Genomic DNA, 24,780 nt, shown 5'->3' on the forward strand with positions numbered 1-24,780 from the left:
GCGCGCCCTAACCCTTCCTCCTGGGCAGAGCGAGGGCGCGCGCACGGTCAGCGTCCCTGGGCCTCGAACTCGCGGGACTCGACTACCGGGAAGGCCGCGGCACCTGGGCGTGAATCCGCCGGAACCCGACTGTCGCCAAGCGCTGGCGCCAGAGAAGCGGTGGCGCCTGAAGACGCGCCCCAGGCTCGGCCCGAAGCCTGGCGTGGCCGCCTGGTCCTCTGCAGCCGGTAAGGTCCGGGGAGGGCGCGGGCTCGCGTCGAAGGCCTCTGGACCCGGCCCGGCGCGCTCCGGGCAGGTCTTGGTGCCTGCGCCCAGGGACCCCCTGGTCGCCCCTTGTCCACCTGTTCCCACGGGCTCTCTCAGGCCTGGCCTGGTCACCCGGGAGTGTCAGGGCGACAGTCGGAAGCCGGAGAGGGTCGCCCCTACCCGCGGCAGGTCGGGGAGGTGGCGTCCCTGAGTCACGCCGTGTGGAAGAGGGAAGGGCGCTTTCTCCCTTCTCGTTTCCGAGGAGGATGGCCTCTGATTGGGCTTTTCTGACTTGTCCTCCTCCTCGCACGACCCGCACGCCGCCATCTGTCCCTATCAGGTGTTCCGTAGAGTTCCAAAGATCTGTGTCCTCTGTAAGAATTCCACCCACCCCGTAAGAGAACTTGGGCTCTGAAAAGTGAAGGATCGCTTTGGGGGCCCAGACGCCTTTGAGCAGTGTTGGGAAGCCGAGATCCCACTCCACCGGGAACCTCGGTTTTCACTGGGTCCCGCCGAGAGTATGTGACAGCGTGGACGGGCGCGCAGCCCGGGTTGGGCCCGCGTCGCTGGCACGGTGGCCTCAGTTTCTCCATCTGTAACCCCGGAGTACGTGCCTGTGCCGGGCGCTCAGAGTCGCTGGCTCCTCCCTGGAGAGCGCTCGGAACAAAGCTCACCACGTGCTGAGTGCCCGGCCTGAGTTAGGCCTTTTTCATCGTGTATCCCGTGGGTGCTGGTTCTGAAAGAACCCGGTTCACCACGTTTTCTCTTTTTCTGTTGAAACGTTAACGGGCGCATTCCTTTCCCATAGTCCCTGCCGAAGCTCTCTCTGCGCCCTTGCATATTTCTCTCTTTTCCTCATTCCATCTGCGGGCTCAGACTCCTTGTCCCACATATTTGCTTTCCATAAGTCAGCAGCTCATTCCTCTCCTTTTCTCCCCCTGCCCCACCAGGTCGGATCATGTCTTTTCATTTGACTTCTACGCCTCATTTGGGGGAGCTCTTTATTTAATCTCAGTGGCTTGAACCCCCATCTTCACCTAAGAGGGAAAGGATTGTGTCTGTTCTCTGTAGTGAGACATGGCCCTGCCTGGTCAGAATCAAATACAAAACAGTTTAATTGATCTGTATTGCATCTGGCCTTTCCATTTCATGGGTTAGCCTGCAACTTGGCTAAAGCCTTATCCCCCTCCTGTCACTGTAATGCATCTCTACTAGCAATGCCTATTCTCAAGTAGTAACGGGGGAAATCAAACGCGGGACCCCAGGTTCTGCCCCATGGTGTCCTGGCTCCGGCAGGGTTTGCTGTTGATTGGAACATCTTGTGCCTGGAGCTGGCCTAGTACAGCAGACTGCTGTGGGTCGCTCTGATCTGGCAGTGCAGCTGCAGTTTCAGCATGTGGCCCTGCTGTTTGCTAATAAAGGCCCAAGACTTACCAAAGGCTGAACTTTTCAGTTACCCTCCTTCTTTGTGTGAGAAGAAAATGAATATTTCCAGTGTGTAAAAACTTCATATGGCCATTCTGTGATCATGTCACTTCCCCCAGTGTGACCCCTAGGAATGTGTCCTCCAAGTCCCACATCAGAACTTTCCCTCGTAGCCAACATTTCTGAACTGTGTGCACTCAGTACAATTCGAAATGGACACACTTTCTTGTTACTATCTTTTAAATTCTTTTTTTTTTTCTTTTGAGAGGTTTTTGCTATAGAGCGTATGAGCTCTCCAGAAAGACAGAGAGAGACAGAGAGATAGAAAGTGAGAAATCCCCACCACCACCACCACCACCCCAGGGGTGGCTGGCCATGCCGCAGTCCCTTCTCCTCCATTCTCCTCTTCCCTTCTCATCCATCCACCACTTGGGATCTTGAGCACACGTGCGCGCGCGCGCACACACACACGCCCAGCATGAGTTTAAGCCACTGGGTCCGGGACTCGAACTGTGGTCGACTACATGGGAGTTCAGTGATGGAGCCATTATGCTAACTGCTGGTCCCAACTATCTTTTAAACTCTTAATGGGACATGTATCTTAATGGATCTCAGAATACTACTAGAAAGCATAGCTGAGAGGTTATAGAATTCTTTTTCTTTCTTTTTTTTTGGAGAGGTTTTTGCTATAGGGTGCGTGTGTTTGCCAGAGAGACAGAGAGAGACAGAGAGACAAAAAGTGAGAAATCATCCCCCGGGGGGATGACCATGTCGCAATCCATTCTTATCTTTCATTCTTCTCTCGGGATCTGGGGCATGCACACACGCACGCACACACACCTGGCATGAGTTTAAACCACTGGGTCCGAGACTCAAACCTCAGCCAACTATATGGGAGTCCAGTGACATGGCCGTTATGCCAATTGTTGGTCCCAGTAGTAATGGATTTAAAGATTATTAAATATACTCACTTTTTCATACTTGAGTCCTATTTTAGTCTGGGATATGAGACTCCCAATGGGCATGAATAGTTTTTGTTTTTGTTGCAAGAGTTATTTTACTTTACTTATTATTATTATTTATTATTATTTTCTGGTTTGATCAGGGAGAGAGAGAGAGAGAGAGAGAGAGAAGGAATGTAAGAAAGCAAGTCACCAGGTCTGGGACTTGAACTGTGGTTGGCCATGTGGGAATCTAGTGCCTTTAACCAACACCTCATCTGCTGGCCCTGGGCATGAATAGTTTCAAAAGTAGGCTTAGGGGCCGGCAGGTGGCATGGTGGTTAAGGGCGCTGGACTCCCACATGGCTGACCATGGTTTGAATCCCAGACCTGGCAACTTGCCTTTCTCACTCCCTCCTCCCCTCTCGCTCTCGCTCTGTCCCTCTCTGGTCAAAATAAAATAAATACATAAATAAAGTTAAATAAAATAATTATTTAAAAAAATAAAAGTAGACTTGTGAGCTCTTGGAGGCTTTGTTTAAAATTATATGCATTTGTATATTTTTCTGGAGAGAGGATTTATAGTGTCATAGTTTCTGAGGCAAAGATATTTGGACAACTCTAATTTTCATAAAATTATTTTTTTTTACTGAACTTAAGTCATATCCTCACCGTGTTTGTTCTGTCTCTTCTGCGCTGTGGGTTTTCAGAGCATTTGCAGATGCCTCTTATAGTCCACTGATTTTTTTTTTTTTTAATAACAAAATCAGTCTCTAACCTCTTCTAATGACTTCTCTTTTAGTTCCATTCGAACCTTTCCACGGTACTGATGCCTTCCTTGTGGATTTGTTTTGATTTATCCGTTATTTTTAAAAGCATGGTATCCCAGATTAGATCCTAGCTAATATGGAAGACCTGTTACCCTCTGGCCTTAAAGCATCACCTTGCAGCGTCGAGTCGCTTCCCTGGCGGTCACATCACGCTGTGAATTCATGGAGAGGTATTGGTTCAGAGGATGAACTGGAGGGTTAGCTAACTTCCTGGCTGTCAGTCCTGGCTCTGCAGTTTACTAGCTGGGTGACCTGAGCAAATATGTGGACACCCGCTCTCCTTTGGCTCCGTTGCCCCGCTGAGAGCAGGATGGGTCAGCCGCAGCTCTACTGGAGCCACCCGCAAAAACTCGGCCAGGGCTCTCTCTCTTGCCGTGTGTGCTCAAACCCCACGTTCTGATCCGGAAAGACGGCCTCAACGTGGGTCAGTGTTTCCGTCAGTACAGAGGACACAGGCTTCATCGAGTTGGACTCGATGATCTTCCTTGCATGGACTGTCCAAGGTAGCCACCCAGTGAAAGAAATCGTGCTGGCTATTTATATATAAAACAAAATAAATTGAAAACCCCTTAAAAATATATGTAGGCACCCTGGGCCTGGGTCTCCTCATCCGGAAAATGAAGTTAATGATAGTATCTGTCTCATAAGGTTGTTACAGTAATTCGATTAATGTGTACATGTAAAGCATTTAGAATGGCCGCTGGCATCTCAGGGCTGTAACTATGTTACCTAGTGTTACTGGTGGTGTAGGCAAAATTTTAAATTATTTTCTCCACGCTTTACAGATTCTTAAAGTTAGGCTCTCTCAATTCTTTAATAGAATTTTGTTTTGGAAGGACTTTACATTTACCCGTTTTAGAGTTTATCTAGTCAGATTGGTTCTAGTGGGTTGGCATTAAGAAAAATGAAGTACTGATTTAGTCATCCAGTATAAATATCCGATCTATTCATGTGATAAGCTGTAAATTTGATGATGCTGTCCTTGCCTTCATGCCAATCTTTCATTAAAACGTTTACTACGTAGGGCTAAGAGCAGAGCCCTTGCCCTGCTTGGAAAGTTTCTGAAAGGCAATGAAAAATTCGTGAATTCTTGGTTCATGACAGTTAGTCAGTTAGAAATTTAGCTAATTTGGGAGCCAGCAGGTGGTGTGCTGGTTAAGGGCACTGGACTCCCACATGGCCAACCATGGTTCAAGTCCTGGACCTGGCAGCTTGGTTTCTCTCTCTCCCTCTTGGGAACCTGGCAGCTTGGTTTCTCTCTCTTTCTCTCTGTCCCTCTCTGGTGAAATTAAAATAAATAAATAAATAAATAAATAAAGTTAAATGAAATAATTCTTTTAAAAAAAAGGAATTTAGCTAATTTTGTGCTGGCCCTGTGGCTTAGTGATTTAAGGAGCTGGCTCCCACAGGACCAATTGCACTGTTTAACTCTCAGCTCTGGGTGGCTTGGAAAACTCTCTGGGTGTATGCACATGTGTGCCCCAAATCCAGCAGGATGGAGAAATGGAGAAGGGTTTGCAGTGTCACTGTGCCCATGGGGGTGTGTTTTCTCCTCCCTCCCTCTTTGTCTCTTTGTCTCTCTGTCTCTCTCTGACCAGTGCATGCTCCCTCCAGCCAACAACAAAAAAAAAAAAAGAAAAAGAAAAAGAAAAATTTATTATTATCCAATTCAGGTATTTCAATGTTTTCAGAACTATTTGAAGAAAACTTCGACAAGCGCTTTACTGGGACCCACATTTTTATATGCCTTATTTTTTTTTTTTAATCCTGTTAGTTTAACAGCTGTCAGGAAAAGAGCTTTACTCTGTCATCGCTTGTCTTCAATGAAACTGTACTACTTTCTAGCCACAGATGTTGGTGACTTTTTCAAAGTGTTCACAGACTTCTCTTGCTGACGGTTCTAGAATTTGGTGTGGAATTACGTTTAGCTCCAATGATCAGTAGTTGGCAAGATCGCATTTCTTCCTTTTTTAAAGTTTATTTTTATTCATGATAGCACACACGTGCACTACAGAGAGAGAAGGAGGGAGAGAAGCTTCCAGGACCGGGTCTCCCAGGACCTTGGGAAGGGTGCATGCCCTGCAGTTCCCAGGTGGCCGTGGGCCTTGGAGCCAGCGGTCAGCCACGTGGCCTCCAGCCCTGCAGTTCCGTGTTCTACAGACCGCACCACCTTTCTGAACAACAGGACGATGTTTTCCTGTCTTGGGTCTCTGGCAGCCTCTCCTGCTGTCCACAGTGTCTGAGTGAGTGCCAGCCGCGGTGTGGAGTATGTCATCTGAGCATATGCCTTGTCGCTGGTTTACAGAGAACAGCTGGGCAGGCTCTCTAATCTGTTCATTCATGTCAGCTTTGCTTTCCATTCACTCGTTGACCAAACTTACTAACTGCCCGTGTGGTACAGAATACCAATGCTCGTTTTACCCCGCGTGCTCTAAAGATAGTTATTCTTGACAGATGCCTGAGGCAAAAGGTTATTTCTGTCTGTTCCCTTCTCTTCTTCCTCTTGTCACGTACTCTGGGCCACCATTCCTTTTTTTCCGGACTGTGATAATAATTTACCTTTTTCTTTCCAGTCTTCTCCTGTCTCTAGTCGTCCAGCATGGTAACCAGAGTCATCTTTATTTTATAAATGCACATATCTCTTTAAAGGCTTCCTCTCTGTTAGATTAATCTGTAATGATGCAATTAGATTTTGATTTCTTGAGTACTTTTCTTTCTTTTTAAATAATTATTTATTTAATTTTATTTATTATGATTATTTTCTAATTTGAGCAGAAAGAGGTGAGGGGAATAAAAAACCAAGCTGCCAGATCCGGGACTTGAACCACAGTTGGCCACATGGGAGTCCAGCACCTTAACCACCATGCCAGTTGCCAGCCCCCCTTTCTTTCTTTATTAGAGGGTATGTGCACTCACAGGGGAGAGAAACAGAGTAAAAGTGAGAAGGCACCCCAATGGGAAATGGTCACGCTGCAGTCTCTTCTCCATTTCTCCCCCTTTCCGGATTTTGGGCATGCGTGCACACACCCAGCGTCTTTTTCAAGCTGCCCAGTCTGGGACTAAAACCACACCGTGGGCCATGTGGGACCCAGCTGCCTTGACCACCAGGCCACTGGCTGGCTCTCCAGGTACTTGCAGACTCCCTTATTCTGTTTCCTGTTTACCATCCTTTTAAATCCAAGGCACTTTTACTTTCCTTATTCTTAGAAATGGAGGACAGCAGTGGTCAGATAGGAGGCACCGAGAGATGGGGACTGCCCACTAGCTGGTCCCCGCGTGTCACTCAGGAGACAAGCTTGGCGTGCTTGCTGTGTCACAGGCAGTGTGTGAGGTGCGGGGTTGACAAAGGGCACGACGCAGTTCCCGCCCCCCATGAATGGAAAGTGCAGGTAAAGACGTAGGGGAAAGTAGTTCAGGGAAGCCAGAGATCTTCAGAGCTCCTTTTTTGAGAGCTCTTCTTTCTTTTTAATTTTTTTCTGAAGTATTGTGAACACATTAAAATAGAAGTGAGTGATTTGAAAATTAGCCATTGTTTTTGATCCATCAGTAACTAGCACCCATTTGCTGTCATTTAAAAAACAGGCAATTTCTATGTAATATTATAGTGTTTTCTTGAGTCGTGCTCCATTTCAGGTAATTGACTGGATGGTTATTAGGAGCTGTGTGAGTCTGTTACACCAGACCCTTTACCAGTGCACTGAGAGAAAATGTATCTAATGTAGGAAACTACTTCCTTTTAACATATTTACTGTGAGGACTGAATGTCTTTTTGCTACATATTACATGTCTTTTGTTTTTTTGAGAGAGAGATTTTTGCTCTAGGGCTGCATGATCTCACTAGAGAGATAGAGAGAGAGAAACTAACTGAGAGACAGAAAGTGAGAAATCGCCCCTAAGGGGGAACGGCCACTCTACAATCCCTTCTCCTCCATTCTCCTCTTGGGATTTTGGACACACACCCACACATGCCTGGCGTGAGTTTTAAGCTGCTGGGTCTGGGACTCAAACCATGGTCAATTACATGGGAGTCCAGTGACGTAACCATTACACCATCTGCTGGTCCCAATATTACTTGTCTTTTTGACTTGTTGAGAAGTTGAGTAGGTGTAGGCTAGGGGCCAGATGGTGGTGCAGAGGTGACACGACAAAAGACTCGCTGTAAGGAAGGACCCACATGCCAGGGTCCCTGGTTCACGGCACAGGGTCTCCCCGTGCACACTGAGTGTGCGTGCCCATCATCCGGGCTGCCCGAGGCTGAGGCTGGGCTGTGGCATGAAGGCCCTGCCGGAGTTGCTTATCTCGCTCGCTCTCAGAAGAAATTCATGTGTAGGATAAAAGGAAACGTGGGTATAATAAAATGTCATGAAACCTTAAAGCTATGAGAAAAGAAGGGGAAAAAAGCTGAAAGTGTTCCACATCGCAGGAAAAATAAAAATTAATGGCAAGGCCAGCAGGTGGTGTGGCGGTTAAGGCACTGGGACACCACATGGCTAACCACAGTTTGAATCCCAGACCCGGCAGCTTGAAAATCACACCAGGCATGTGTGTGTGCCCCAGATCCTGAGCGGAGAATGGCGGAGAAGGGATTGTGGCATGGCCACTTTCTCACTTCCTTCTGTTTCTCTCTAGCCAGTGCACGCGCCCTATGGCAGAAGCAGAAATAGGTGCACAGGACGGCAAACACAGGGGTGTCTGTGAGTCACGGGGTGCAGTACCAGGTCTCAAAAAGCCATGGCACTTCACAGTCCAGGTGGCTAACAGTGCTGCTGTGAACGGTGTTGGGGGTTGTACGGAAAATTACACAGCTGGGAAGTCAGTGTATTTGAAATAAGAGTGACAGTGCCTGTCTCTTGTCAAAGTAGGAAATAGAGCATAGGGCGAGCTGGTGGCATGGTGGTTACAGCAGCAGCCGGATTCCACCTGGCCACCGCAAGGTTAGCGCTGGACTCGGCATCTCGAAAAACGTGCCGGGCGCATGTGTGTGCGTGCCCGGAATCTCTAAAGGAGGGAGAGGAGACGGGAGTGCAGTGACCATCCCCCACGGGGGGTGCTTTCTCGCTTTCTCTTTCTCTCCCTCGCTCTCTTTCTCTGGTGAGTACATGTGCCCTCTGCCAAATTTAAAAAAAAAATAAGAAAGAAAAACATATATTTATTTATCATGAAAAGTTTTTCTTTTTACTTTTAACTCTAGGTGTGTGTCAGCACATTCTGACTAACTCGAACAAACTCCTGAGCAGGTAGACTGTCTGTCCGTGTATCTAGGTCAGTCAGTCGATGGACGAGTGCATCTGTCTGTCTGTCTGTCTTAGACTCCTCTTACTTATTTCCTATTTCTTCCTGTTTATGTAAAATTCACTCCAGTAAGTCACTCTGTAAGGAACCATCTGACTTGGCGTGGCCTCGAGTAAAGACACAGAACGGTTCCATTAGTTTGACTCGCTCATGCATGGAAAACATTTTCAGATTAAACAAAATCATCTTCTCTACCTCAAAGGCAAAATAACTCTCAGCCTACCACCTAGTTATGTATTAGGACTCTGCAGAGATGGGCAGAGGAAGGCAGTCTTTTACGCTGTGACTAACGGCTACTTTGCTCAACTTTTTGTACAGTTCATCTACATCTGTCTTAAGTAACCATCGTTTTTTTTCTTTTGTTCCCCCCAATTTTTGCTAGAGGGCGTGTGTGCCCTTTCAGAGACAGAGAGAGAGGGAAAGTGAGAAATCACCCCCAGAGGAATGGCCACTCTGCAATCCCTTCTCCAGTTTCCTCTGGGGATTTTGGGGACACACAGTTGCCGCTCCTAGGGTTGATTTCCTGGCTGGGTCAGACCCAAACCACAGTCAGACGTGTGGGATCCAACCCCTGTGCCACCGGCTGGCCCCCACTGTGTTCTGGTTAAAGATTTTTTTGTCCAAAATCGGAAGCTTTCACAATTTGTGTATTCTAGTACCCACTATGTGAGGGTCTCACTGTGTCGGGTAGCTTTCCATGAAGACACTCACTGTCATTTACTAATTTATTCTTTCGTGTATTTATTTATTTTTACATTTTTCCACAAACATTCACTTTACATATCAAAAATTTTTTGCTCATACTCCATAGTTCTTGACAGTTAATAAACAACTTTCAAAATTTCAGAATACTGACCTTTAAAGATAATATTCAAAATTTTTTTTTTATAATTTTGTTTGTGACTATAAAAACAGAGCCAGTGTGGTTTTAGATATTTTTGAGAAAATATTTACATGTCAGCTACTCACATCGTTGAAAAGCAAATGCCCAGCACGCTAGTCACACATAAACCTTCTCAGTTCAGCCTGCCTACCAAGTGTCCTGTGATATACCATCTGCTAACAAAGATCAGTCTCTTTTTCTTCCTTCAATGTCTTTCTCAAGATAATCCTCTGGTGTGGTTGCTCTTTTGCAATCTCTGCTGATTACAGTGCTGGGCTGGAAAATTCCAGGTTATTTTATGTTGTACATTCTTTCATGTATCTTCTCTAATCCTCTCTGCCAGGCAGAATGATTTATCATACCAGGCCATCTTTCTAAGAGCTTCTGTTGGCTGACTTGAGATCCACCTTAGGTCCATAGCTTCCTGATTAATCTTCAGGTGTGACATTCCAGTCAAAGCCCTGTCCAATAATGAGTATTTCCAATTTCCGATTCAATGCAACAAACATTATTGAACCTGTGCAAATAACCCTGCTGCCACAAAATAAGAATACTCCCAAATGTTTTCCAATTCCAGAGGGGTCAGGAAGAAAGAAAAGTTTGTTTCCATTTAAAGAAACAAACAAAAATATTTCAGCAAAGTGTTGAACGTATTAACAATTCAAAAGAAAGTAAAATGCTTAAATTTGGGGGAAAAACAGTTAAAAAATCAGTAATGTTTTACTCAAAAGTCATAAAATCCTATTTTGCCAGTTCAGTCTGATGTTCAAACTCTCTTCTGTTAAATATGCAGTGTTGCTGTGGTCCAATCTGTCCATGTAAATCCTGGAAGGTAACATTCAACATTAGTATTGATATTTCTTGTCCCTAGCATTAAATTGGCCATTTTCTTAGTTGCCTTTTGTTCTCTTATTTCTGTATGTATCTTTAGTTTTCCTTGTTGAGCATTCCTTTTAGAACTTTTTGAAGAGTGGGTCTGCTATTGGCACATTTTTTTGAGGTCTTGTTTATCTGAGAATGTTTTTATCCTTTCTTTCCATATGAAAGATAATCTTGCCGGTATAATATTCTTGGTTGAAACTGTTTTGCACTTAACACTTTGAGTGTATTTTCCCATTTTTTCCTTGCTTTGCATGGTTTCTAATGAGAGGTCCGAGGTTAACCTGATTGGATAACCTTTATAAGTAACCTGACATTTCTCTCTTGCCAATTTTAGTATTTTGTCTTTGTCTGTAGATTTGGCCAGTCTGGCTGTGATGTGCCTTGGAGAAGATCTTCTGGGGGTGATTCTATTAGGAGTCCTTTGTATTTCTTGGGTCTGGATATTTGAATGCCTCTCTAGATTTGAAAAGTTTTCTTCCAGGATTTCATGGGATAGATTATCAATGCCCTTATTAGTTTCCTCACCTTCTGGGATACCGGTTTTCTGGATGTTTGGGTGCTTAATACTGCCTAGTATTTCTTATATACTATTCTCATTTTGGGGGTTATTTTCTTAGGTTTTTTTGTTTGTTTGTTTGTTTGTTTTTTCTAGATCAGAGGTTTTACCTTCAATATCCGAGTTTCGATTTTCAGCAAGGACTAATCTGCTTTTACTGCCTTCGAGGGAGGTTTTGATTTCCTGAATGGCAGCCTTCATCTCTAATAGCTCCATTTGATTCTTTTTTATGGTGTGTGTTTCCTCTTTCAGATCGTGCAAGAACTTCTACCCCTCCTGGAACTCGTTGTCTCTTTTCTCCTGCATCTTCTGGAGTTCATTATCTCCCAGCTCTTGCATCTTGTTTAGTTTTGTTACTATGAATATTCTGAATTCTCTTTCAGACATTTCTCTGAGATTATCTGTGGATGATAATTCTCTTTCAGACATTTCCCAGACATTATCTGTGGATGATGAGGGAGTGTTCTTTTCCCTTAAAGGAGAGCTATTATCTTGATTTCTCATGCTTCTTGTGCCTCTGCGGTGGTTTCTGGTCATTCTGTGACAAAATCTCTCCTCCACTTGTCTGAATATTTTGGGAATCTAGAAGATGGAGTTTAGAGCGTAGCTTCCTTGAACAGAGCAGGACACACCTCAGCTTTAAAATGGCTTCTTGTCTGAATATTTTTGGAGTATATTTATTTATTACTATTTTTAAAAAATATTTTTACCATAGGGTGTATATGCTCTCCTGAGAGAGACAGAAAGAGAAACAGAGAGAGAAAGTGAGAAATCACCCTCCGGGGATGACCACACCACAATCCCTTCTCCTTTACTCTTCTCTCAGGACTCTGGGCACATACAAACGTGCTCACCGTGGTTTTCAACCCTTCAGGTCCAGGACTCAAATCACGGTCAGCCATGGTTGTACTGTAACGATCATGCTACCTGCTCGCTCTGTTTTTGGTTTTTAAATTTGCTATATGGGAGCCAGTGAGTAGTGTGGTTAAAGTGCTGGACTCCCACGTGACAGACTGTGGTTCAAGTCCTGTACCCGGTGGCTTCTTTCTCACTTTGCCTTTCTCCCTCTCACTGTTTCTCTTTGGTGAGCACATGTGCCCTATAGCAAATCAAAAAAAAAAAAAAAAAATTGCCCTATAGCAAATTAAAAAAAAATTAATTCAAGAAAATAATTTGGTATAGGGTGTGAGCACTGGTTCAGAGAAATGGGGGTGGGAATGAGAAGTCACCCCCCAGGGGGATGACCATGCAGTAGTTCCTTCTCCATTCTTTTTTTTTTTTTTTGGAGAAGTTTTCGCTATAGGGCGTGTGCCGCTCGCCAGACAGACAGAGACAGACATAGAGACAGAAAGCGAGAAATCACCCCCCAGGGGGGATGGTCACGATGCATTCCCTTCTCCTCCATTCTCCTCTCGGGATCTTGGGCACGCACGCACACGGGCCCGGCGTGAGTTTTAAGCCACCAGGTCCGGGATGCGAACCGTGGTCAACTACATGGGAGTCCAGCGACCAACTGCTGGTTCCCCCTTTTCCCTCAGGATTTTAGGATTTTAGACACCCAAGCACACGTGCCCGGCATGTTTCTCACACCACGGTCGGCTCTGTGGGATCCAGCTGCCTCGATCTCCATGCCACCAGCTGGCCCAGTCTTTGTTTTACCTACCTTTATTGTTAATTCTTGGCTGTCTTGTGTAAAATCCCATATTTTTATTTATTTTTATTTTTATTTTTTTGAGAGATTTTTTGTTTGTTTGTTTTGAGAGATTTTCACTGTAGGGCGCGTGCGCTCGCCAGACAGACAGAGAGAGACATAGAGACAGAAAGCGAGAAATCACCCCCCATGGGGGATGGTCACGCCACAATCCCTTCTCCTCCATTCTCCTCTCGGGATCTTAGGCATGCACGCACACACGCCCGGTGTGAGTTTCAAGCCACCGGGTCCGGGACACGAACCGCGGTCGACTACGTGGGAGTCCAGCGACATAGCCATTACGCTAACTGCTGGTTCCCCCATATTTTTATTTTTAGAGAGATTTTTGCCATAGGGTGCATGCGCTTCTGGGAGAAACAGAGAAAGTGAGAAATCAACCCTCCTCCCCACCGGGGGAGATGGCCATGCCGGAATCTCCTCTCCTCTTTCCTCCTCTCGGGATCTTGCACACACACGCACATGTGCCTGGCATGATTTTCAAGCCACTAGGTCCAGGACTTGAACCGTAGTCAGCCATGTAGGAGTCCAGCACTTTAACCATTGTCCTACCTGCTGGCCCCATAAAATCCCATATTTACCGAGAGGAAGGTAGAAGACCAGGTGCCAAGGATGAGCAGAGAAACTAGGCCAGTTGTGTTGTATTGCTCTACTCTGGACCTAGTGCTTCAGGTTTGCTTTTCTGACTTTAAAATTTTTTTTTTTTTTAGAGAGGTTTTTGCTATAGGGCGTGTGTGCTCGCCAGAAAAACAGAGAGAGACAGAAAGTGAGAAATCACCCCCCGGGGGAATGGCCACACTGCAATCCCTTCTCCATTCTCCTCTTGGAATGTTGGGCATGCATGTACACATGCCCGGCGTGAGTTTAAGGCACCAGGTGAGAGAGAGAGAAAGAAAGCGAGAGAGTGAGAAAGAGAGAAAGCAAGCTGCCAGGTCTGTGATTCAAACTGTGGTTGACCATGCTGGAGTCCAGTATCTTAAACTACCATGCCACCTGTCAGCTCTAGTTTTTTTTTTTTTGTATTAATATTTGGCTCTTTTTATTTAAAAGTTTCAGAAAGAGAAGTCTTCCTCATATGTTTAGTCCCACTCTCCCAGAAGTAAAATAATGTTTAAAAAATACTTTTGGGGAAAAATATGATAGATTCCAAAAATGATGCACTAATAATGATGTAGCTTGATGAATTTTCAGGAAACTCGTGGTGCATTTTTGCCTAGAAAAATAATGGGGACCAGCAGATGGCATAATGGTTATATAGCTGGATTCTCTCGTAGTCCACCGGCGTTCGAGTCCCGGACCCAGCAGCTTAAAACTCATGCAGGGCACATGTGTGTGTGCGTGCCCAAGATCCCGAGAGGAGAATGGAGGAGGAGGGAATGTGGTGTGGTCATCCCCTGGGGGGTGATTTCTCGCTTTCTGTCTCGCTCTGCCTTTCCATCGAGAGCATGTGCCCTATAGCAAAAAAAAAAAAAAACGATTAAAAAAAAAAAAAGAAAAGAAAAACACGTCATGACCCAATAAAGACATTTAACCAGCAGCTAGAGACAGACCATTTCCCGTAGCCTTGTGCTGCTTTCCTTCCGAGCCCTTTCCTCCCCAGGGACCGTACCGACTTCTAACAGCACGAATCGGTCGTCACCTTTATCCATTTCTACTTTTGGTTCTTTTTATACTTATGATTCTAAATTATATAATTATTCCTCCATTTCTTTAATTTTTTTTTTTCCCAATTTGGGGGCTGTCCCCATTGCCTCGTTGTTAAAAGAAGCCTGATCCCACATGGCTGACTGGAATCCAAGTCCCATCTCCTATGGCTTGACAGACTAGGTACATGTGTGTGCATGCCCCAAACCCCGGCACGATGGAGACCTGGAGGAAAGGGACTGCAGCCTGCCTGCACCCCATTGGGGAGTGCTCCCCCCACCCCACGCTCACGCTCGCGCGCTCTGCTGAGTGTACGTGCTCTCTGCTGAGTGTACGTGCTCTCTGGCAAAAGAAAAAAATGATTTGGAACCAGTTTCAGACTTTAAAGTTTCGAAAGTAGTACAGAGTTCAGTTGTTTCCCTCCTGTTTCCTTTAATGTTAACATTTCCTATAACCACACTAACCCATAGGAGCAAGATGGCAACAACACCGATACAGTATCACTAACTACACTGCAGGCCTGCTTTGTATCTTAACCAATTTTTCTACTAATGCTATTTTTCTGTTCTAGAATCCACATTGCATTTAGTTGTTATTTCTCCTTAGTATTCTCTTTTCACTAGTGGCCTTCAGTTTTTGTCTTTCATAATCTTCAAACTCTTTTTTTTTTTTTTTTTAGAGATTTTTGCCATAGGGTGCATGCACTCACCAGACAGACAGAGAGACAGAAAGCTGGAAGTCACACCGCAGAGGGGATGGCCACGCCACAGTCCCTTCTCTAGTCTCCTCTTAGGGTTTTGGGCACACCCGCAGATGTGCCCGGCATGTTTTAAGCCCCGGGTCCAGTACATGGAGCACGGTTGATTACATGGGAGTCCAGTGATGTGATCATGGCGCCGTCTGCTGGTCCCACGGTCTTAACTTTTGAAGCGTGCTAATCAGTTATTGGCCATCAGGAAAGTCATGGTGCATTTTTGCTTCGAAAAGCAGAAAAATATGGCATGACTTTCCCAACGACCTGGTATTTTTCAGAACGCCCCCTGTGTTTGTGTTTGCCCATTATTTTGTCATGATTGAAATAAGGTCATACATTTTTGGTAAAAACACCACAAAAAGTGAAACGTGCTTTTCTTTTACAGGGCATTGTATCTAAGTGTTTATCATGTTGACATGTTTTATCATTGGTGATGTTTCTCTTGTCAGTCAGCTAAGTTAGTATCTGCCTGGTTTCATTTTTTTTTTTTTTATATTTAGATTCTGAATCCTTTTAGAATTTATTCTTGTGTGGGACCAGCAGAGAGCATAATGCTTACATCACTGGACTCCCATGCAGTCAACCACTGTTTGAGTCCCAGACCTGGCAGCTTAAACTCAGGCCAGGCGCGTGTGCGTGTATGCCCAAGATCCTGAGAGGAGAATGGAGAAGGGATTGCGGCGTGGCCATCCTCCCCTCCCCCACCCGAGGGTGATTTCTTGCTTTCTCTCTCTCTTTGTCTCTGTCTTTCCAGTGAGCGCATGTGCCCTATAGCAAAAACCTCTCCAAAAAAAAAAAAAAGAAAGAAAGAAAAAAGAATTTATTCTTGTGTATAGTATGAAGTATGGATCTAATTTTATTGTTTTTCCACAATTAGATTTCTTTATTTTAAAAATCCATCATTTTAATACATAGAGAAAAACAATTTTGATAAAACTCAATGCCCTTTTTATGGGGCCAGCAGGTGGCGTGGTGGTCTTGACACTGGACTCCCACATGGCCCACCATAGTTCAAGTCTTGAGCCTGGTGGCTTCCTCTCTCACCTTCTCTTTCTCTCTCTGTAGTCAAATTAAAAAACAAAGATAAATAATAACAAATAAAGTTAAATAAATTTTTAAAAATCACAAAAACTCAATACCCTTTTATGATTTAAAAAATACTCAAGGGGCCGGCAGGTGGCATGGTGGTTAAAGGCACTGGACTCCCACATGGCCATCCATGGTTCGAGTCCTGGACTTGGTGGCCTGCTCTCTCACTTTCTGTTTCTCTCGCTCTCTTTCACTCTGTACCTCTCTGGTCAAATTTAAATAAATTAATTTAATTAAATCTTTAAAACAAACAAAAAAAGAACACTCAACAAACTAGGAATAGAGGGAAGTTACCTCAGTATAATAAAGATCAAATATAAAAACCCATGGCTAACATCACACTCAGTAATGGGAGGTGAGGAATAAGATGAAGGTGTCCTCTTTTATCACAACAGTGTAACATAGTACTGGAAATCCTAACCAGACCATTTAGGCAAGAAAAAGAAATAAAGGGCATTGAGATTGGAAAAGAAGTAAACTTCTCTCTGTTCATAGATAACACCATCTTATAAAGAGAAAACCCTAAAGATTCCACTAAGGGACCAAATCTGGGGGCCAGCAGGGTGGCATGGTGGTTCAGGTGCTAGACTCCCATGTAGCCAACCATGATTTGTGCCCCTGATCTGGTGGCTTGAAAATCACACTGGGCATGTGAGCATGTGTGCCCAAAATCCCAAGAGGAGGAGGAGAAAGGACTGTGGCATGACCATTCTTCCTGGAGGGATTGATTTCTCACTTTCTCTCTCGTCTCTCTCCTTTTATTTATTTATTTATTTTTTTAAGAATTCTTTTACTTAACTTTATTTATGCATTTATTTTTATTTTAATTTGACCAGAAGGGGACAGAGTGAGAGAGAGAGAGAAAGCGAGAAAGCAAGCTGCCAGGTCCAGGACTTGAACCACAGTCAGCCATGTGGGAGTCCAGCGCTCTTAACCACCTTGCCACTTGCCGGCCCTCGTCTCTCTCCTATGAGTGCATGGGATCTGTGGCAAAAAATCAAAACCAAACGAACAAGAAGCTAAATCTTACAGCTAATAAATTAATTTAGCAGAGTTGCAGGAAACAAAATCAACACATGAAAATCAGTTTCATTTCTATCCACTTAACAATGAACAAATACAAAAAGGAAATTAAGGAAACAGTCCCATGCATACTAATATGAAAAAGACTAGGATACTTAGGAATAAAGTTGATGAGGTAAAAGGGTTGTACACTGAAAATTAGCAAATGTTTCTGAAATTAAAAACAAATAAATGGAAAGGTATCCAATGTTCATGGATTAGAACATTGTTATGATGTCTATATACTACCGAAAGTGATGCAGAGTCCGTGTCATTACTGTCAAAATCCCAATGACTTTTTAAAAAAATCTATTTATTTACGTTTATTCACTGTACATCATTACAATATACAAAATGAGATTTTCCATCCAGAGTACACTGTATATTGTCTCAATTAAGCACATCAACATACATATTTTTTTTTGAGAGTTTTTTTGACGTAGGGCATATGCACTCACCAGACAGACAGAGATAGAGAGACAAGAAATCATCCCCCAGGGGGGATGGCCACGCCGCAATCCCTTCTCCTCCATTCTCCTCTCGGGATCTTGGGCACGCACGCACACAGCCTGGCATGATTTTTACGCCACCGGGTTCAGGACACGAACCACAGTCGACTATGTAGGAGTCCAGCAACATAGCCATTACGCTAACTGCTGGTCCCCCAACATACATGTTATTGTCAACAAATAATTTTCCATTTCTTGTTTCCTGTATGTTTTGCTTCCCCCCCATCCTTGATTCCCTATCTCTTACCCTCTGCCATCTCCCACTCTCCTCCCACACTGTCTCTGGTATCTATGTTTACTTTCTATACTGTTTCCCCCCACACACACACATTTTATTGAATTACTAAAGATCTTAATTAATCTAAATATTTTCATAGCAAACACAGCTGATATATACATTTCCATGAACACAAGTTTAACTTTAGGCATCCTAGTTCACAGGAGACATGAGGAATCTTCTTCTGAAGGAAGGCCTCTCCTCTCCTGCCTGGGTGGGGGGACCAGATGGGGATTATTAAACAAAACAAAAGGTGGAGCTGAGAGCAAGAGAAAAACTTTACCTTTAAAAAAATTGTAAAAGGGAAAAATTACAAAAAAAATGAGAAGACAGAAGCACAGAGAGACAGAGACAGAGACACAGAGACAGAGATGGAAGGCCAGAGGGGGACTCCCTACCACGCTAGCTTGTTTGCTAGAGGCTGAATTATCAGTAGAAAATCTACATTTCTGTTGTCCCCTGAAATAACTGTGGATTGAGTCGCAGATCTGGTGACTTGGCTTTTCACTTTCCCTCTCTCTGTCTCTGGTCAAATTAAGATAAAGATAGATATGGACCAGCAGCTAGCATAATGGCTATGTCACTGGACTTCCACATAGTCAACGGCAGTTCGCATCCCGGACCCGGTGGCTTAAAACTCACGCAGGACGCGTGTTGTGTGCCCAGGATCCCAAGAGGAGAATGGAGGAGAAGGGATTCTGGCGTGTCCATCCCCCCTGGGGGGTGATTTCTCGCTTTCTGTCTCTGTCTCTCTGTCTGTCTGGCGAGTACACACGCCCTATAGTGAAAACCTCTCAAAAAAAAAAAAAAAAGAATGATTTATTTATTGTCATTATTTTTCAATTTTGACCAGAGAGAGAGAGCGCTCAAGTCACCAGGGGGTTCAGGACACGAACTGTGGTCGGCCATATGGAAGTCCAGCATTTTAACCACCATGCCCCCTGCCGGCTCTGGACTTTCTTCTCTATTCCACTAATCTCTATTTGTGTGCCTGTTTATCACAATGTTTTTATTATAGAGGCTTTATAATATGTTTGCAGTGTTTGGTACACCTAATCTCCTTTTTTTTTTTTTAAACTAGAGGGTGTTCATGCTCACCAGACACAGAAAAGGAAAGTGAGAAAGCACCTCTCATGGGGGATGGCCACGCTGCACTTCCTTCTCCTCCATTTCTTCTTTCAGGATTTTTCAGTTCACATACACGTTTCCAGTATGTTTTTCAAGCCAGGTCTGAGACTCAAACCATGCAGTCGGTCTCATGGGATCCCACTGCCTGGACCACCACGCCACTGGCTGGCCCTAGTCTTCCTTTGTAGTTTTTATATTTCAGTACTATCTTTGTTGTTTTGCATGGTTTTTATTTTTCCCTATCAGTTTTAGTAGGAATTTGTCTAGCTCCATAAAATGGCTTGTTCGTATTTGAATTGGGAAGGCACTGAATTCACAAATTGGCTTAAAATTAATATCTTTATAACATTGCATTGTCTTATCCAAAACCATAATTTTTCTACTTTTTGCTGTCTTTCAAAACTATTTAAAATTTTTTCTTAGATTTTTTTTTGAGAGGTTTTTGCTATAGGGCGCATGAGCTTGCCAGACAGACAGAGAGAGACAGAGAGACAGAAAGTGAGAAATCACCACCCCCGGAGGGAATGGCCACACCACAATCCCTTCTCCATTTTCCTCTCGGGATCTTGGGCATACACACGCGCATGCGCGTGGCGTGAGTTTAAACCACCGGGTCCAGGACTCGAACCGCAGTCAACTACATGGGAGTCCAGCAACATAGTCATTACGCTAGCTGCTGGTCCCTAGAGATATTTTTTTAGAAAACAGATTTATTGAGATACAATCACATATCATAAAATTCACATTCTAAGCATATAATTCCGTAGTTTTTAGTATATTTATAGACTTGTGCAACCATTATCACTACCTAGTTTGGGAACATTTTCTCTAAAAAGAAGCCCCCATCCCTTTCCATCCCCAGGCAGCTACTAATGTACTTGGTGTTTCTTTGGGTTTGCCTGTTGTATTTCATATAAATGGAATCATTCATGTGGACTTTTGTGACTGGTTCTTTTACTTGACATAACTGTTTTTTTTTTTTTTTTTTTTTTTTATTATGTTTTTTTTTTTTTTTTTTTTTTTTTTTTAAGAGAGACTTTTGCTATAGGGCATGGTTGCTTGCCAGAGAGACAGAGGTAGAAATCACTCCCCAGAGAGAATGACCACGCTGTAATCCATTCTCTTCCCGGGATCTGGGCATACACTCACACGTACCTGGCATGAGTTTTAAGCCACTGGGTCCAGGACCTGAACGGCGGTTGATTCTGTGGAATTCCAGTGATGTAACCATTAAGCCGTCTGCTGGTCCCTTGACATAACTCTTTCAAGGTGTAGTCGTGCTGTACATTGTATCAGTAATCATTCCTTTTTCTTGCCAAATGCTATTCCATCATATGTATATACCATATTATGTTTATCGTTCATCAGCTGTAGACCTTTGGGCTTTTTGGCTATTACAGTAATCCTGCTGTGAGCATTAGTGTTCAGGCTTTGTGTAGACATGTGTTTTTAATTCCTTCATACAAGTTTTTTAAAATAATTAATTTTATTTATTATTATTATTATTAAATTTGTATAGGGCATTTGTCATAAACAGAGAAAGACACAGAGAAAGGGAGGAAGAGGGGGAGTGAGAGAGAGAAAGAGAGAAAGCAAGCCAGTGAGTCCAGGACTTGAACCATGGCCGGCCATGTGGGAGTCTAGTGCCTCAACCACCATGCTACCTGCGGGCCCCCTTTCATACAGGTTTTTACACATTTTTTTATTAAAATTTTTTCTAAGAACGTAATCTTTGTTGCCACTGAGATTTCTCTACCATCGTATCCTCAAAGTGTTTATTTTGATTTTGTATTTATATGTATTGATGTTGCTTATCATAATTAAATTCACCTGTTAAATTAATATGTCAATCCTTTTTTATAAGAATTATTTTATTTGACTTTATTTATTTTATTTTGACCAGAGAGGGACAGGGCAAGAGAGTGAGAGAGAGGGAAAGTGAGAAAGCAAGCTGCCAGGTCTGAGATTTGAACCACTGTCGGCCATGTGGGAGTCCAGCGCTCTTAACCACCAAGCCAGCTGCCGGCCCATATCAATCCTTTTTAAAAAACAAACAAACAAACAACACATTGTTCTTCTTTATTTCATGCAAGAGAGAGATAGGAAAGACCAGTCCCCTTCAACAGAGGCTTATGCCTCGGGCCTCACTGCCCCAGCCTTTCCCAGCCAGCCAGGATCACCTGGTGTATGCAGAGCACCCCAGGGAACTGAACCCCCCTCCTCTCTGTGGCCTCCAGCATTGCAGATGGTTGTGTTATGGCTGCACCATTCCATCTGGAACTTGCCTTATTAATTTGGCTTTGGTACAAAGATTATGCTAACCTCATCAAGTGAGGCACTGTTTACAAGAGCATTCTTTGGAAAGCGAAGTGTGTTCTCTCACTTGGGGACCGGTTTCTGCTGCATATCTTTTTTTTTTCTTCCCTCCAGTGGGTCCATGTGCACACCAGAGACAGAAGAGGAGGTAGCACCCTCCCACCCCCCGCAGTGGAGTATGGTCACACCACAATTCCTTCTCCATTTCTCATGCTGTTAGGATTTGGGGGCCTGTGTGCACTCACGCCTGGAGTGTTTTCAGCCCCTGCTGGGTCTAGTCAGTCATGTGGGATTCAGCTTCCTAAACCATGAGGCCACAGAGCTAAACCGAGAGAATGTTTAACTTATCCAGCATTTCTAGGTGTTAAGATGAGGTTTCATGTTATTTAGCCTACTGTGTTGCCAGAAAGTTTAACTGCTTTTGAATAATTTCTTTTTCTCCCCTCTTCTCCTTTATGGCATTTCTTCTATTTAGGTGGACCTCCTGGAAAGATTTTTTTTTTTTTTGGAGAGGTTTTTTTGTTTGTTTGTTTGTTTTTGTTTTTTGCTATAGGGCGAGTGTGCTTGCCAGAAAGAAGACAGAGAGAGACAGAGAGACAGGGATGGCCACACTGCAATCCCTTCTCCTCCATTCTCCTCTCAGGATCTTGGGCACGCACGTACATGGACCTGGTGTGAGTTTAAGCCACTAGGTCCGGAACTTGAACTGCAGTCGACTACATGGGAGTCCAGTGACATAGCTGTTACGCCAACTGCTGGTCCCCCTGGAAAGAGTTTATAAAGTTTTTATACTTACTATTATTTTTTTTTTTATCTTATAGGCAATTTCTCACTCTCCCTCTGTGGTCTGCTTCCTGTAGCCCTCAGCCTGGCACTTCCGTCCTCTTCTCCTCCCCTCCTGTCTCTCTGTTCCATCTCTTCCTCCCTTTTTTTCCCTCTCCTTCCATCCTTCCTTTCTTTTTTTTTTTTTTTCCTGTTTTATTAATTTGGTATCCCCCCCTTTTTTTTTTTTTTGCTTTTTGTTTTGTTTTGCTTTGTTTTTTTGCCTGGTGTGTTTTTCAAGCTTCTGGGGCTGGGATTTGAACTGTGGTTGGCCATGTGCGATCCAACTCCAAGTGCCCAGGCTTAACCGCTACACTGCCAGGCTGGTCCAGGGTCCTGTGTTTTGTTAATTCGGCCTCTTCAGTTCATAATTAGAGATTTTCCTCAGTTGTTCAGTAGACTTTGACCCTCTGTTCAGGTAAAAGAGTGAGGTAATAAAAAGCTGAATGAGGCTTCTCTATTGGGAGGGGTAGCCCAGGGTGAGGGAGGACTGCAGGCCTCTTCCCCGGGGCGGGTCCTGCAGGGTACTCTCAGTCTCCTGCCTGATCAGCCTGCATTCCAGAGGCCGACCTGGGGAAGAGCACTTAGTCCAGTGTTCAGAACGTAGATCTCTAATCTCTTAGCAGTATATGATTTTCAATATCCTGCCTGGTTTAATGTCTTTAGAAGATAAACCACTTGTCTCTTGCTGGGGTGCAGAAGGGGCAGTTTCTTGACTATGCAGGGTAAGGCTTTTAGGTGAAAAACCGTCCTGTATTCAGATTCGAACCACCTTCCCAGTTCCCAGCCTCAGCTGAGCTCGCTGCCTTCAGCGGCTGCTTAGAGCCCTCTCCCGACACTTCTGATGTGCACAGGTGTGTGTGCACTGGTGTGGCAGGGTCAGCTTCGCCTTTTAGCATTATTTTAGTGTACTTCCAGGAGAGAATAGATGTTAACCTGTGTGTTCATACTTAATAAAGAAGTTATAATACATTTAATTACGTTATTTCCACTTAAAAATAGTATTGTTAAAAATTTAGGCATTCCTTCTAACGTTCTGTTTATTTCAGTTTCAGAATTTCAGGAAGGAATCCAAAATGGCAAGAAAGACATGAAGGGATAAACAGGTTAATCACAAAGACTAAACTTAAGTGTTAGAATTTAATGAAGTTTCATCACCTTCTGGCTTAAAGAAATGTTTCCATAATTATACCTGGGACCTGCTGTAGCTAATGTGCATTCGTAGTGAGATTTAGTAGATTTAGTATTAATTATACCTGGACCCTGCTGCACCTAATGTGCATTCATAGTGAGATTTAGTAGATTTAGTCTTGTTTAGTTGTTCCGTATCCTGCTGTAGAAAAATTATTATTATTATTATTATTTGGAGAGGTTTTTGCTATAGGGTGCGTGCGCTCGCCAAAAAGAGAGAGAGAGACAGACAGACAAAAAGCGAGAAATCACCCCCCAGAGGGGATGGCCATGCCAGAATCCCTTCCTTATTCTCCTCTTGAGATCTTGGGCACGCATGCACACGCGCCCAACATGAATTTAAGCCACCAGGTCTGGGACTTGAACTGAGGTCGACTACGTGGGAGTCCAGCGACATAGCCATTATGCTAACTGCTGGTCCCGAAAAATGATTTTTTTGACCCAGGATTTGATTACAACATAATAATCAGGTCTTTTCAAGCTCCCAAAGAAAGAATTCTATTTAAAATACCAAAGGAAGTTTGTGCTGTTTCTTTCTCCAGCTTAGATGGCTGTATTTACTTATATTAAGAGAACAAAAGTACTTACTATTTCTATGTGGAGGAAAATACAGAATCTTAAAGATTAATTTGTTGCATCAGTTGTGTGTGCTCATGGTACAATATACAAATGTATAAAATAGTATAACAAGATACCCTACTATGTCTTAAGAATTAATGAAAGAAAAAAAAAATTGAAGTCTTTTTCCCACTCTTTGCTTTCCAGCCAGCTAATCTCTTCCTCAAAGATGGTCTTTTTTTTTTTTAAATAATTATTTATTGTATTTATTCATTCACTTATTTTTTATTTTAATTTGACCAGAGAGAGACAGAGGGTGAGAGTGAGAGGAAGTGAGAAAGCAAGCCACCAGATTCAGGACTTGAACCCTGTTCGGCCATGTGGGAGTGTCCAGCGTCTTAACCACCATGCCACCTGCTGGTCCCCACAGACAGTCTTTTTAACGAATGGTAGTATGCTAACATAGTCCTCTATAACTTTCTTTTTCTTTTTTTTTTTTTTGTGAAAGAATGATTTTATTTAACTTTATTTATTTATTTAACCTTTTATTTTATTTTATTCTTTTTTTTTTTTTTGCTCGCCAGAAAGACAGAGACCGAGAGACAGAAATCACACCCCAGGGGGGACGGCCACACCATAATCCCTTCTCCTCCATTCTTCTCTTGGG

The 24,780-nt window shown here is 43.7% G+C and overlaps 1 protein-coding gene across 3 annotated transcripts in view; it reads left to right on the top strand.

The window, feature by feature from the left end:
- The first annotated feature begins 6 nt into the window (after positions 1-6).
- TFDP2 (transcription factor Dp-2) overlaps positions 7-24,780 on the top strand; it is a 185,289-nt gene continuing 160,515 nt past the window's right edge. For all 3 annotated transcript variants that reach the window (XM_006162311.3, XM_006162312.3, XM_027765888.1), the window contains exon 1: positions 7-227. The gene's annotated coding sequence lies outside the window, so the exon portion shown is untranslated. The remainder of the gene's footprint in view (positions 228-24,780) is intronic.

The sequence above is a fragment of the Tupaia chinensis genome, unplaced genomic scaffold (genome assembly GCF_000334495.1).
Source record: "Tupaia chinensis unplaced genomic scaffold, TupChi_1.0 Scaffold139833_1, whole genome shotgun sequence".
NCBI classification, from domain to species: domain Eukaryota; kingdom Metazoa; phylum Chordata; class Mammalia; order Scandentia; family Tupaiidae; genus Tupaia; species Tupaia belangeri.